We start from the raw sequence: 14065 nt of genomic DNA on the forward strand, positions 1-14065 counted from the left end.
TGATAAATAATGTCTGTGAATTGAAAAGTTGATTTAAGTAAAGGAAATAAGCAGCATAAAGCATATATTGAAGCAAAACACCGTATATATTGACTAGCTGCAACTGACACATAAACGCCTTATATATGATCGAAAAGGTTACCATAGCAACCAAGTAGCAGAGTGGCACAGCGGAAGCGTGCCGGGCCCATAACCTAGAGGTCGATGGATCGAAACCATCCTCCGCTAGGTATATATATATTTTTTTTTTTACTTTTCTAATTATTATTATTTTTTTAATATAAACTGTGTTTATTGGAGGCTTTTTTTTTAAAATACATTAAAGATACATTTTATTCCATTCTTTTTTTAATAATATTTTAAACCCATTTAATTAATTTTTTTAAGCAAGTCATTATTGCAACCTCCCTATCATGAGACTATTGGTGTTCATATCCTCTGTACAAAAACAATTAGTACTGTCTGTGATTATTTATTTTCATTTATTTTTATTTTTTTTCAGAAATGTTGGTCCTTTTCATTTGGCACAATAAATTTAAACCCCCCCCCCCCCCCCCCCCCGTGGTGATTAAATACCACAAAAAGAACGCTCGCTGAAAAAAGTACAACTGCACCGCCAATGTAACCGCAATATGTAAGGAGGGGCCGGCAGGGAGCAGCGCACAGTTAGCTGTGTTATTATCGGCATCGTGGCATGTATTTCAGCCGTTGCAAGTGGCAATTACTTTTGTAATTAAAAAAATTTAAACAGGGGGACACTCACACAGGAGGACACGCACACAGGAGGACACTCACACAGGGGGACACTCACACAGGGGGACACTCACACAGGGGGACACTCACACAGCACAGGGGGACACTCACACAGCACAGGAGGACACTCACACAGGGGGACACTCACACAGGGGGACACGCACACAGGAGGACACTCACACAGGGGGACACGCACACAGGGGGACACTCACACAGGGGGACACGCACACAGGAGGACACACACACAGGGGGACACTCACACAGCACAGGAGGACACTGTGGGGTGGGGGGACCCGGGGCCCTTACATCTGTACACTCCCCCCCATCACGTGTGGTGGCCCTGATGTCTCAGCTTCACTCACCGAGTCATCGGATGCCGATAATAGTACTTCTAACAGCGCGCTGCTCCCCCCCGCCCCTCCATTCTTCTCGTCCTACCTAGGTGATGTCACGATGCATACAGCACCTGGGATGAACGGGAGGGAAGGAGGGGCCGGCGGGGAGCAGCGCACAGTTAGCTGTGTTATTATCGGCATCGCGGCATGTATTTGAGCCGCTGCAAGTGGCCTCTCATGTGGTCGAGTCCGGGCCCCTAATGGCCTCGGGCCCTCGGGCGGCGCCCAAGTGACCGACTGGTCAGTCTGCCCCTGCCTGTATCATGTCTGCAGTCTCTGATCATCTTCTGTACCGTGTCTGCAGTCTCTGGTCATCTCTTGCAGTATGTCTGCAGTCTCTGACCATCTCCTGTACCATGCCTGCAGTCTCTGACCATCTCCTGTACCATGACTGCAGTCTCTGACCATCTCCTGTACCATGACTGCAGTCTCTGACCATCTCCTGTACCATGACTGCAGTCTCTGACCATCTCCTGTACTATTTCTGCAGTCTCTGACCATCTCCTGTACCATGTCTGCAGTCTCTGACCATCTCCTGTACCATGTCTGCAGTCTCTGACCATCTCCTGTACTATTTCTGCAGTCTCTGATCATCTCTTGCAGTATGTCTGCAGTCTCTGACCATCTCCTGTACCATGTCTGCAGTCTCTGACCATCTCCTGTACCATGTCTGCAGTCTCTGACCATCTCCTGTACCATGTCTGCAGTCTCTGACCATCTCTTGCAGTATGTCTGCAGTCTCTGACCATCTCCTGTACCATGTCTGCAGTCTCTGACCATCTCCTGTACCATGTCTGCAGTCTCTGACCATCTCCTGTACTATGTCTGCAGTCTCTGACCATCTCCTGTACCATGTCTGCAGTCTCTGACCATCTCCTGTACCATGTCTGCAGTCTCTGACCATCTCCTGTACCATGTCTGCAGTCTCTGACCATCTCCTGTACCATGTCTGCAGTCTCTGACCATCTCCTGTACTATTTCTGCAGTCTCTGATCATCTCCTATATCATGTCTGCAGTCTCTGATCATCTCCTGTACTATTTCTGCAGTCTCTGACCATCTCATGTACTATGTCTGCAGTCTCTGATCATCTCCTGTACTATGTCTGCAGTCTCTGATCATCTCTTATCTCCTGTACTCTTGTCACGGCTATACTAAAAAATAAAAAAACTAGTTATATATCGCGGTTAGATTGGCGGTGCAGTTGTACTTTTTCGGCGAGCGCTTTCTTTTTGTGCTATTTAACCCCTTGCTTACTGGCCACTTATGGTCCCCTCCTGCCCCGACCAATTTTCAGCTTTCGCCGCTGACGCACTTTCAATGTCAATGACGCGGTCATACAACACTCTACCCAAATTACATTTTTATCATTTTTTTCCCACATAAATAGAGACTTCTTTTGGTGATATTTAATCACAGTTGGGGTTTTTCTTTTTTTTGCTAAACAAACAAAGAAATATGGAAAATTCTGAAGAAAAAAAAAAATCATGTTTAATAGTTTGTTATACAATTTTGCAAACAGGTAATTTTTCTGCTTCTTTGATATGCACTGACAGGTGGCGCTGGTGGGCGGCACTTGCGGGCGGCACAGATGGGCACTGGGGATCTGGTGGCACATCACCGTGATTGGGACTGATGTCCATGGCTATACATAAAAAAAAAATGTTGTTACATATTGCGGTTACATTGGCGGTGCAGTTGTACTTTTTTCGGCGAGCGTTTTCTTTTTGAGGTATTTAATCACCACGGGGGGGGGGTTTGAATTTTTTGTGCCAAATAAAAAGGACCAACATTTGTGAAAAAAAAAAAAAATATGAAAATAAATAATCACAGACAGTACTAATTGTTTTTGTACAGAGGATATGAACACCAATAGTCTCATGATAGGGAGGTTGCAATAATGACTTGCTTTAAAAAAAATAATTAAATGGGTTTAAAATATTATTAATAAAGAATGGAATAAAATGTATCTTTAATTTCTTTTTAAAAAAAAAAACCTCCAATAAACACAGTTTATATAAAAAAAAAAAAAAAAAAAAATATATATATATATATATATATATATATATATATATTATTTTTTTTTATTACAAAAGTAAAAAAAAATACACCTTCCAGAGAATGGATTCGATCCATCGACCTCTTGGTTAGGGGGCCATTAGAATTTAGTTTCAAATTTTTCAATTTAGAAAATTAAATGCTAAAAGAAAAGGAAATTTTTAAAAACATTGGTCATCGAATGTACTGAGAATGTTTGTACGAACATTCGTATGAAAAAACCTACTAGCGTATGGCCAGCTTTATGTCCCCAGCGATATAATAACATGCATGTTATAATATAAATGTGTGTATATATTATAGCTCATAAGAAGAGGGAAATAATTATAACTACTGTTATTTGGTGCAATAAAAAATGTGGTTCGCTTCACGTTTATGCGTGTCATCCTTGCGCAGGGCACATGCTAATCTTCTCTGTATCGTTACAATTTGAGTATGCGTCCATAGACCCAATATGGGCCAAGGACAATACACATGTAACCTTATTCAGTATATAAACTGCTCATATAATGAACTGAACACATTAGGGAGAGTATTAAATATCCATATTTTACTTTATATATTCCAAACTAATTCTATAGATGACCTTTTTCCTGATAAATAATGTCTGTGAATTGAAAAGTTGATTTAAGTAAAGGAAATAAGCAGCATAAAGCATATATTGAAGCAAAACACCGTATATATTGACTAGCTGCAACTGACACATAAACGCCTTATATATGATCGAAAAGGTTACCATAGCAACCAAGTAGCAGAGTGGCACAGCGGAAGCGTGCCGGGCCCATAACCTAGAGGTCGATGGATCGAAACCATCCTCCGCTAGGTATATATATATTTTTTTTTTTACTTTTCTAATTATTATTATTTTTTTAATATAAACTGTGTTTATTGGAGGCTTTTTTTTTAAAATACATTAAAGATACATTTTATTCCATTCTTTTTTTAATAATATTTTAAACCCATTTAATTAATTTTTTTAAGCAAGTCATTATTGCAACCTCCCTATCATGAGACTATTGGTGTTCATATCCTCTGTACAAAAACAATTAGTACTGTCTGTGATTATTTATTTTCATTTATTTTTATTTTTTTTCAGAAATGTTGGTCCTTTTCATTTGGCACAATAAATTTAAACCCCCCCCCCCCCCCCCCGTGGTGATTAAATACCACAAAAAGAACGCTCGCTGAAAAAAGTACAACTGCACCGCCAATGTAACCGCAATATGTAAGGAGGGGCCGGCAGGGAGCAGCGCACAGTTAGCTGTGTTATTATCGGCATCGTGGCATGTATTTCAGCCGTTGCAAGTGGCAATTACTTTTGTAATTAAAAAAATTTAAACAGGGGGACACTCACACAGGAGGACACGCACACAGGAGGACACTCACACAGGGGGACACTCACACAGGGGGACACTCACACAGGGGGACACTCACACAGCACAGGGGGACACTCACACAGCACAGGAGGACACTCACACAGGGGGACACTCACACAGGGGGACACGCACACAGGAGGACACTCACACAGGGGGACACGCACACAGGGGGACACTCACACAGGGGGACACGCACACAGGAGGACACACACACAGGGGGACACTCACACAGCACAGGAGGACACTGTGGGGTGGGGGGACCCGGGGCCCTTACATCTGTACACTCCCCCCCATCACGTGTGGTGGCCCTGATGTCTCAGCTTCACTCACCGAGTCATCGGATGCCGATAATAGTACTTCTAACAGCGCGCTGCTCCCCCCCGCCCCTCCATTCTTCTCGTCCGTCCTAGGTGATGTCACGATGCATACAGCACCTGGGATGAACGGGAGGGAAGGAGGGGCCGGCGGGGAGCAGCGCACAGTTAGCTGTGTTATTATCGGCATCGCGGCATGTATTTGAGCCGCTGCAAGTGGCCTCTCATGTGGTCGAGTCCGGGCCCCTAATGGCCTCGGGCCCTCGGGCGGCGCCCAAGTGACCGACTGGTCAGTCTGCCCCTGCCTGTATCATGTCTGCAGTCTCTGATCATCTTCTGTACCGTGTCTGCAGTCTCTGGTCATCTCTTGCAGTATGTCTGCAGTCTCTGACCATCTCCTGTACCATGCCTGCAGTCTCTGACCATCTCCTGTACCATGACTGCAGTCTCTGACCATCTCCTGTACCATGACTGCAGTCTCTGACCATCTCCTGTACCATGACTGCAGTCTCTGACCATCTCCTGTACTATTTCTGCAGTCTCTGACCATCTCCTGTACCATGTCTGCAGTCTCTGACCATCTCCTGTACCATGTCTGCAGTCTCTGACCATCTCCTGTACTATTTCTGCAGTCTCTGATCATCTCTTGCAGTATGTCTGCAGTCTCTGACCATCTCCTGTACCATGTCTGCAGTCTCTGACCATCTCCTGTACCATGTCTGCAGTCTCTGACCATCTCCTGTACCATGTCTGCAGTCTCTGACCATCTCTTGCAGTATGTCTGCAGTCTCTGACCATCTCCTGTACCATGTCTGCAGTCTCTGACCATCTCCTGTACCATGTCTGCAGTCTCTGACCATCTCCTGTACTATGTCTGCAGTCTCTGACCATCTCCTGTACCATGTCTGCAGTCTCTGACCATCTCCTGTACCATGTCTGCAGTCTCTGACCATCTCCTGTACCATGTCTGCAGTCTCTGACCATCTCCTGTACTATTTCTGCAGTCTCTGATCATCTCCTATATCATGTCTGCAGTCTCTGATCATCTCCTGTACTATTTCTGCAGTCTCTGACCATCTCATGTACTATGTCTGCAGTCTCTGATCATCTCCTGTACTATGTCTGCAGTCTCTGATCATCTCTTATCTCCTGTACTCTTGTCACGGCTATACTAAAAAATAAAAAAACTAGTTATATATCGCGGTTAGATTGGCGGTGCAGTTGTACTTTTTCGGCGAGCGCTTTCTTTTTGTGCTATTTAACCCCTTGCTTACTGGCCACTTATGGCCCCCTCCTGCCCCGACCAATTTTCAGCTTTCGCCGCTGACGCACTTTCAATGTCAATGACGCGGTCATACAACACTCTACCCAAATTACATTTTTATCATTTTTTTCCCACATAAATAGAGACTTCTTTTGGTGATATTTAATCACAGTTGGGGTTTTTCTTTTTTTTGCTAAACAAACAAAGAAATATGGAAAATTCTGAAGAAAAAAAAAAATCATGTTTAATAGTTTGTTATACAATTTTGCAAACAGGTAATTTTTCTGCTTCTTTGATATGCACTGACAGGTGGCGCTGGTGGGCGGCACTTGCGGGCGGCACAGATGGGCACTGGGGATCTGGTGGCACATCACCGTGATTGGGACTGATGTCCATGGCTATACATAAAAAAAAAATGTTGTTACATATTGCGGTTACATTGGCGGTGCAGTTGTACTTTTTTCGGCGAGCGTTTTCTTTTTGAGGTATTTAATCACCACGGGGGGGGTTTTGAATTTTTTGTGCCAAATAAAAAGGACCAACATTTGTGAAAAAAAAAAAAAATATGAAAATAAATAATCACAGACAGTACTAATTGTTTTTGTACAGAGGATATGAACACCAATAGTCTCATGATAGGGAGGTTGCAATAATGACTTGCTTTAAAAAAAATAATTAAATGGGTTTAAAATATTATTAATAAAGAATGGAATAAAATGTATCTTTAATTTCTTTTTAAAAAAAAAAACCTCCAATAAACACAGTTTATATAAAAAAAAAAAAAAAATATATATATATATATATATATATATATATATATATATATATATATATATATATATATATTATTTTTTTTTATTACAAAAGTAAAAAAAAATACACCTTCCAGAGAATGGATTCGATCCATCGACCTCTTGGTTAGGGGGCCATTAGAATTTAGTTTCAAATTTTTCAATTTAGAAAATCAAATGCTAAAAGAAAAGGAAATTTTTAAAAACATTGGTCATCGAATGTACTGAGAATGTTTGTACGAACATTCGTATGAAAAAACCTACTAGCGTATGGCCAGCTTTATGTCCCCAGCGATATAATAACATGCATGTTATAATATAAATGTGTGTATATATTATAGCTCATAAGAAGAGGGAAATAATTATAACTACTGTTATTTGGTGCAATAAAAAATGTGGTTCGCTTCACGTTTATGCGTGTCATCCTTGCGCAGGGCACATGCTAATCTTCTCTGTATCGTTACAATTTGAGTATGCGTCCATAGACCCAATATGGGCCAAGGACAATACACATGTAACCTTATTCAGTATATAAACTGCTCATATAATGAACTGAACACATTAGGGAGAGTATTAAATATCCATATTTTACTTTATATATTCCAAACTAATTCTATAGATGACCTTTTTCCTGATAAATAATGTCTGTGAATTGAAAAGTTGATTTAAGTAAAGGAAATAAGCAGCATAAAGCATATATTGAAGCAAAACATCGTATGCAAATTAGCAGCTGAGCCGCAAAGCATTATGGGAGTGCAGAAGCCACCCACCAACCGTCATTGACTAGCTGCAACTGACACATAAACGCCTTATATATGATCGAAAAGGTTACCATAGCAACCAAGTAGCAGAGTGGCACAGCGGAAGCGTGCCGGGCCCATAACCTAGAGGTCGATGGATCGAAACCATCCTCCGCAAGGTATATATATTTTTTTTTTTTTTTACTTTTCTAATTATTATTATTTTTTTAATATAAACTGTGTTTATTGGAGGCTTTTTTTTTAAAATACATTAAAGATACATTTTATTCCATTCTTTTTTTAATAATATTTTAAACCCATTTAATTAATTTTTTTAAGCAAGTCATTATTGCAACCTCCCTATCATGAGACTATTGGTGTTCATATCCTCTGTACAAAAACAATTAGTACTGTCTGTGATTATTTATTTTCATTTATTTTTATTTTTTTTCAGAAATGTTGGTCCTTTTCTTTTGGCACAATAAATTTAAACCCCCCCCCCCCGTGGTGATTAAATACCACAAAAAGAACGCTCGCTGAAAAAAGTACAACTGCACCGCCAATGTAACCGCAATATGTAAGGAGGGGCCGGCAGGGAGCAGCGCACAGTTAGCTGTGTTATTATCGGCATCGTGGCATGTATTTCAGCCGTTGCAAGTGGCAATTACTTTTGTAATTAAAAAAATTTAAACAGGGGGACACTCACACAGGAGGACACGCACACAGGAGGACACTCACACAGGGGGACACTCACACAGGGGGACACTCACACAGGGGGACACTCACACAGCACAGGGGGACACTCACACAGCACAGGAGGACACTCACACAGGGGGACACTCACACAGGGGGACACGCACACAGGAGGACACTCACACAGGGGGACACGCACACAGGGGGACACTCACACAGGGGGACACGCACACAGGAGGACACACACACAGGGGGACACTCACACAGCACAGGAGGACACTGTGGGGTGGGGGGACCCGGGGCCCTTACATCTGTACACTCCCCCCCATCACGTGTGGTGGCCCTGATGTCTCAGCTTCACTCACCGAGTCATCGGATGCCGATAATAGTACTTCTAACAGCGCGCTGCTCCCCCCCGCCCCTCCATTCTTCTCGTCCGTCCTAGGTGATGTCACGATGCATACAGCACCTGGGATGAACGGGAGGGAAGGAGGGGCCGGCGGGGAGCAGCGCACAGTTAGCTGTGTTATTATCGGCATCGCGGCATGTATTTGAGCCGCTGTAAGTGGCCTCTCATGTGGTCGAGTCCGGGCCCCTAATGGCCTCGGGCCCTCGGGCGGCGCCCAAGTGACCGACTGGTCAGTCTGCCCCTGCCTGTATCATGTCTGCAGTCTCTGATCATCTTCTGTACCGTGTCTGCAGTCTCTGGTCATCTCTTGCAGTATGTCTGCAGTCTCTGACCATCTCCTGTACCATGCCTGCAGTCTCTGACCATCTCCTGTACCATGACTGCAGTCTCTGACCATCTCCTGTACCATGTCTGCAGTCTCTGACCATCTCCTGTACCATGTCTGCAGTCTCTGACCATCTCCTGTACTATTTCTGCAGTCTCTGATCATCTCCTATATCATGTCTGCAGTCTCTGATCATCTCCTGTACTATTTCTGCAGTCTCTGACCATCTCATGTACTATGTCTGCAGTCTCTGATCATCTCCTGTACTATGTCTGCAGTCTCTGATCATCTCTTATCTCCTGTACTCTTGTCACGGCTATACTAAAAAATAAAAAAACTAGTTATATATCGCGGTTAGATTGGCGGTGCAGTTGTACTTTTTCGGCGAGCGCTTTCTTTTTGTGCTATTTAACCCCTTGCTTACTGGCCACTTATGGCCCCCTCCTGCCCCGACCAATTTTCAGCTTTCGCCGCTGACGCACTTTCAATGTCAATGACGCGGTCATACAACACTCTACCCAAATTACATTTTTATCATTTTTTTCCCACATAAATAGAGACTTCTTTTGGTGATATTTAATCACAGTTGGGGTTTTTCTTTTTTTTGCTAAACAAACAAAGAAATATGGAAAATTCTGAAGAAAAAAAAAAATCATGTTTAATAGTTTGTTATACAATTTTGCAAACAGGTAATTTTTCTGCTTCTTTGATATGCACTGACAGGTGGCGCTGGTGGGCGGCACTTGCGGGCGGCACAGATGGGCACTGGGGATCTGGTGGCACATCACCGTGATTGGGACTGATGTCCATGGCTATACATAAAAAAAAAATGTTGTTACATATTGCGGTTACATTGGCGGTGCAGTTGTACTTTTTTCGGCGAGCGTTTTCTTTTTGAGGTATTTAATCACCACGGGGGGGGGTTTTGAATTTTTTGTGCCAAATAAAAAGGACCAACATTTGTGAAAAAAAAAAAAAATATGAAAATAAATAATCACAGACAGTACTAATTGTTTTTGTACAGAGGATATGAACACCAATAGTCTCATGATAGGGAGGTTGCAATAATGACTTGCTTTAAAAAAAATAATTAAATGGGTTTAAAATATTATTAATAAAGAATGGAATAAAATGTATCTTTAATTTCTTTTTAAAAAAAAAAACCTCCAATAAACACAGTTTATATAAAAAAAAAAAAAAAAAAATATATATATATATATATATATATATATATATATATATATATATATATATATATATATATTATTTTTTTTTATTACAAAAGTAAAAAAAAATACACCTTCCAGAGAATGGATTCGATCCATCGACCTCTTGGTTAGGGGGCCATTAGAATTTAGTTTCAAATTTTTCAATTTAGAAAATCAAATGCTAAAAGAAAAGGAAATTTTTAAAAACATTGGTCATCGAATGTACTGAGAATGTTTGTACGAACATTCGTATGAAAAAACCTACTAGCGTATGGCCAGCTTTATGTCCCCAGCGATATAATAACATGCATGTTATAATATAAATGTGTGTATATATTATAGCTCATAAGAAGAGGGAAATAATTATAACTACTGTTATTTGGTGCAATAAAAAATGTGGTTCGCTTCACGTTTATGCGTGTCATCCTTGCGCAGGGCACATGCTAATCTTCTCTGTATCGTTACAATTTGAGTATGCGTCCATAGACCCAATATGGGCCAAGGACAATACACATGTAACCTTATTCAGTATATAAACTGCTCATATAATGAACTGAACACATTAGGGAGAGTATTAAATATCCATATTTTACTTTATATATTCCAAACTAATTCTATAGATGACCTTTTTCCTGATAAATAATGTCTGTGAATTGAAAAGTTGATTTAAGTAAAGGAAATAAGCAGCATAAAGCATATATTGAAGCAAAACACCGTATGCAAATTAGCAGCTGAGCCGCAAAGCATTATGGGAGTGCAGAAGCCACCCACCAACCGTCATTGACTAGCTGCAACTGACACATAAACGCCTTATATATGATCGAAAAGGTTACCATAGCAACCAAGTAGCAGAGTGGCACAGCGGAAGCGTGCCGGGCCCATAACCTAGAGGTCGATGGATCGAAACCATCCTCCGCAAGGTATATATATATTTTTTTTTTTTTACTTTTCTAATTATTATTATTTTTTTAATATAAACTGTGTTTATTGGAGGCTTTTTTTTTAAAATACATTAAAGATACATTTTATTCCATTCTTTTTTTAATAATATTTTAAACCCATTTAATTAATTTTTTTAAGCAAGTCATTATTGCAACCTCCCTATCATGAGACTATTGGTGTTCATATCCTCTGTACAAAAACAATTAGTACTGTCTGTGATTATTTATTTTCATTTATTTTTATTTTTTTTCAGAAATGTTGGTCCTTTTCATTTGGCACAATAAATTTAAACCCCCCCCCCCCCCCCCCCGTGGTGATTAAATACCACAAAAAGAACGCTCGCTGAAAAAAGTACAACTGCACCGCCAATGTAACCGCAATATGTAAGGAGGGGCCGGCAGGGAGCAGCGCACAGTTAGCTGTGTTATTATCGGCATCGTGGCATGTATTTCAGCCGTTGCAAGTGGCAATTACTTTTGTAATTAAAAAAATTTAAACAGGGGGACACTCACACAGGAGGACACGCACACAGGAGGACACTCACACAGGGGGACACTCACACAGGGGGACACTCACACAGGGGGACACTCACACAGCACAGGGGGACACTCACACAGCACAGGAGGACACTCACACAGGGGGACACTCACACAGGGGGACACGCACACAGGAGGACACTCACACAGGGGGACACGCACACAGGGGGACACTCACACAGGGGGACACGCACACAGGAGGACACACACACAGGGGGACACTCACACAGCACAGGAGGACACTGTGGGGTGGGGGGACCCGGGGCCCTTACATCTGTACACTCCCCCCCATCACGTGTGGTGGCCCTGATGTCTCAGCTTCACTCACCGAGTCATCGGATGCCGATAATAGTACTTCTAACAGCGCGCTGCTCCCCCCCGCCCCTCCATTCTTCTCGTCCGTCCTAGGTGATGTCACGATGCATACAGCACCTGGGATGAACGGGAGGGAAGGAGGGGCCGGCGGGGAGCAGCGCACAGTTAGCTGTGTTATTATCGGCATCGCGGCATGTATTTGAGCCGCTGCAAGTGGCCTCTCATGTGGTCGAGTCCGGGCCCCTAATGGCCTCGGGCCCTCGGGCGGCGCCCAAGTGACCGACTGGTCAGTCTGCCCCTGCCTGTATCATGTCTGCAGTCTCTGATCATCTTCTGTACCGTGTCTGCAGTCTCTGGTCATCTCTTGCAGTATGTCTGCAGTCTCTGACCATCTCCTGTACCATGCCTGCAGTCTCTGACCATCTCCTGTACCATGACTGCAGTCTCTGACCATCTCCTGTACCATGACTGCAGTCTCTGACCATCTCCTGTACCATGACTGCAGTCTCTGACCATCTCCTGTACTATTTCTGCAGTCTCTGACCATCTCCTGTACCATGTCTGCAGTCTCTGACCATCTCCTGTACCATGTCTGCAGTCTCTGACCATCTCCTGTACTATTTCTGCAGTCTCTGATCATCTCTTGCAGTATGTCTGCAGTCTCTGACCATCTCCTGTACCATGTCTGCAGTCTCTGACCATCTCCTGTACCATGTCTGCAGTCTCTGACCATCTCCTGTACTATGTCTGCAGTCTCTGACCATCTCCTGTACCATGTCTGCAGTCTCTGACCATCTCCTGTACCATGTCTGCAGTCTCTGACCATCTCCTGTACCATGTCTGCAGTCTCTGACCATCTCCTGTACCATGTCTGCAGTCTCTGACCGTCTCCTGTACTATTTCTGCAGTCTCTGATCATCTCCTATATCATGTCTGCAGTCTCTGATCATCTCCTGTACTATTTCTGCAGTCTCTGACCATCTCATGTACTATGTCTGCAGTCTCTGATCATCTCCTGTACTATGTCTGCAGTCTCTGATCATCTCTTATCTCCTGTACTCTTGTCACGGCTATACTAAAAAATAAAAAAACTAGTTATATATCGCGGTTAGATTGGCGGTGCAGTTGTACTTTTTCGGCGAGCGCTTTCTTTTTGTGCTATTTAACCCCTTGCTTACTGGCCACTTATGGCCCCCTCCTGCCCCGACCAATTTTCAGCTTTCGCCGCTGACGCACTTTCAATGTCAATGACGCGGTCATACAACACTCTACCCAAATTACATTTTTATCATTTTTTTCCCACATAAATAGAGACTTCTTTTGGTGATATTTAATCACAGTTGGGGTTTTTCTTTTTTTTGCTAAACAAACAAAGAAATATGGAAAATTCTGAAGAAAAAAAAAAATCATGTTTAATAGTTTGTTATACAATTTTGCAAACAGGTAATTTTTCTGCTTCTTTGATATGCACTGACAGGTGGCGCTGGTGGGCGGCACTTGCGGGCGGCACAGATGGGCACTGGGGATCTGGTGGCACATCACCGTGATTGGGACTGATGTCCATGGCTATACATAAAAAAAAAATGTTGTTACATATTGCGGTTACATTGGCGGTGCAGTTGTACTTTTTTCGGCGAGCGTTTTCTTTTTGAGGTATTTAATCACCACGGGGGGGGTTTTGAATTTTTTGTGCCAAATAAAAAGGACCAACATTTGTGAAAAAAAAAAAAAATATGAAAATAAATAATCACAGACAGTACTAATTGTTTTTGTACAGAGGATATGAACACCAATAGTCTCATGATAGGGAGGTTGCAATAATGACTTGCTTTAAAAAAAATAATTAAATGGGTTTAAAATATTATTAATAAAGAATGGAATAAAATGTATCTTTAATTTCTTTTTAAAAAAAAAAACCTCCAATAAACACAGTTTATATAAAAAAAA

General features: G+C 42.2%; 3 non-coding genes and 1 pseudogene across 3 annotated transcripts; 1 reads left to right on the forward strand and 3 right to left on the reverse strand.

The window, feature by feature from the left end:
• Positions 1–14065, forward strand: part of LOC143934961 (uncharacterized) — a 98524-nt pseudogene that overhangs the window by 34419 nt on the left and 50040 nt on the right.
• Positions 3557–3665, reverse strand: LOC143937594 (U6 spliceosomal RNA). Its single transcript, XR_013263688.1, has one exon. It is a non-coding gene; the product is annotated as a U6 spliceosomal RNA (small nuclear RNA).
• LOC143937595 (U6 spliceosomal RNA) lies at positions 7340–7448 on the reverse strand. Its single transcript, XR_013263689.1, has one exon. It is a non-coding gene; the product is annotated as a U6 spliceosomal RNA (small nuclear RNA).
• LOC143937596 (U6 spliceosomal RNA) lies at positions 10716–10824 on the reverse strand. Its single transcript, XR_013263690.1, has one exon. It is a non-coding gene; the product is annotated as a U6 spliceosomal RNA (small nuclear RNA).

The sequence above is a fragment of the Lithobates pipiens genome, unplaced genomic scaffold (assembly GCF_037356315.1).
Source record: "Lithobates pipiens isolate NorthernLeopardFrog02 unplaced genomic scaffold, aLitPip1_a1.2 Scaffold_28, whole genome shotgun sequence".
Lineage (NCBI taxonomy): Eukaryota > Metazoa > Chordata > Amphibia > Anura > Ranidae > Lithobates > Lithobates pipiens.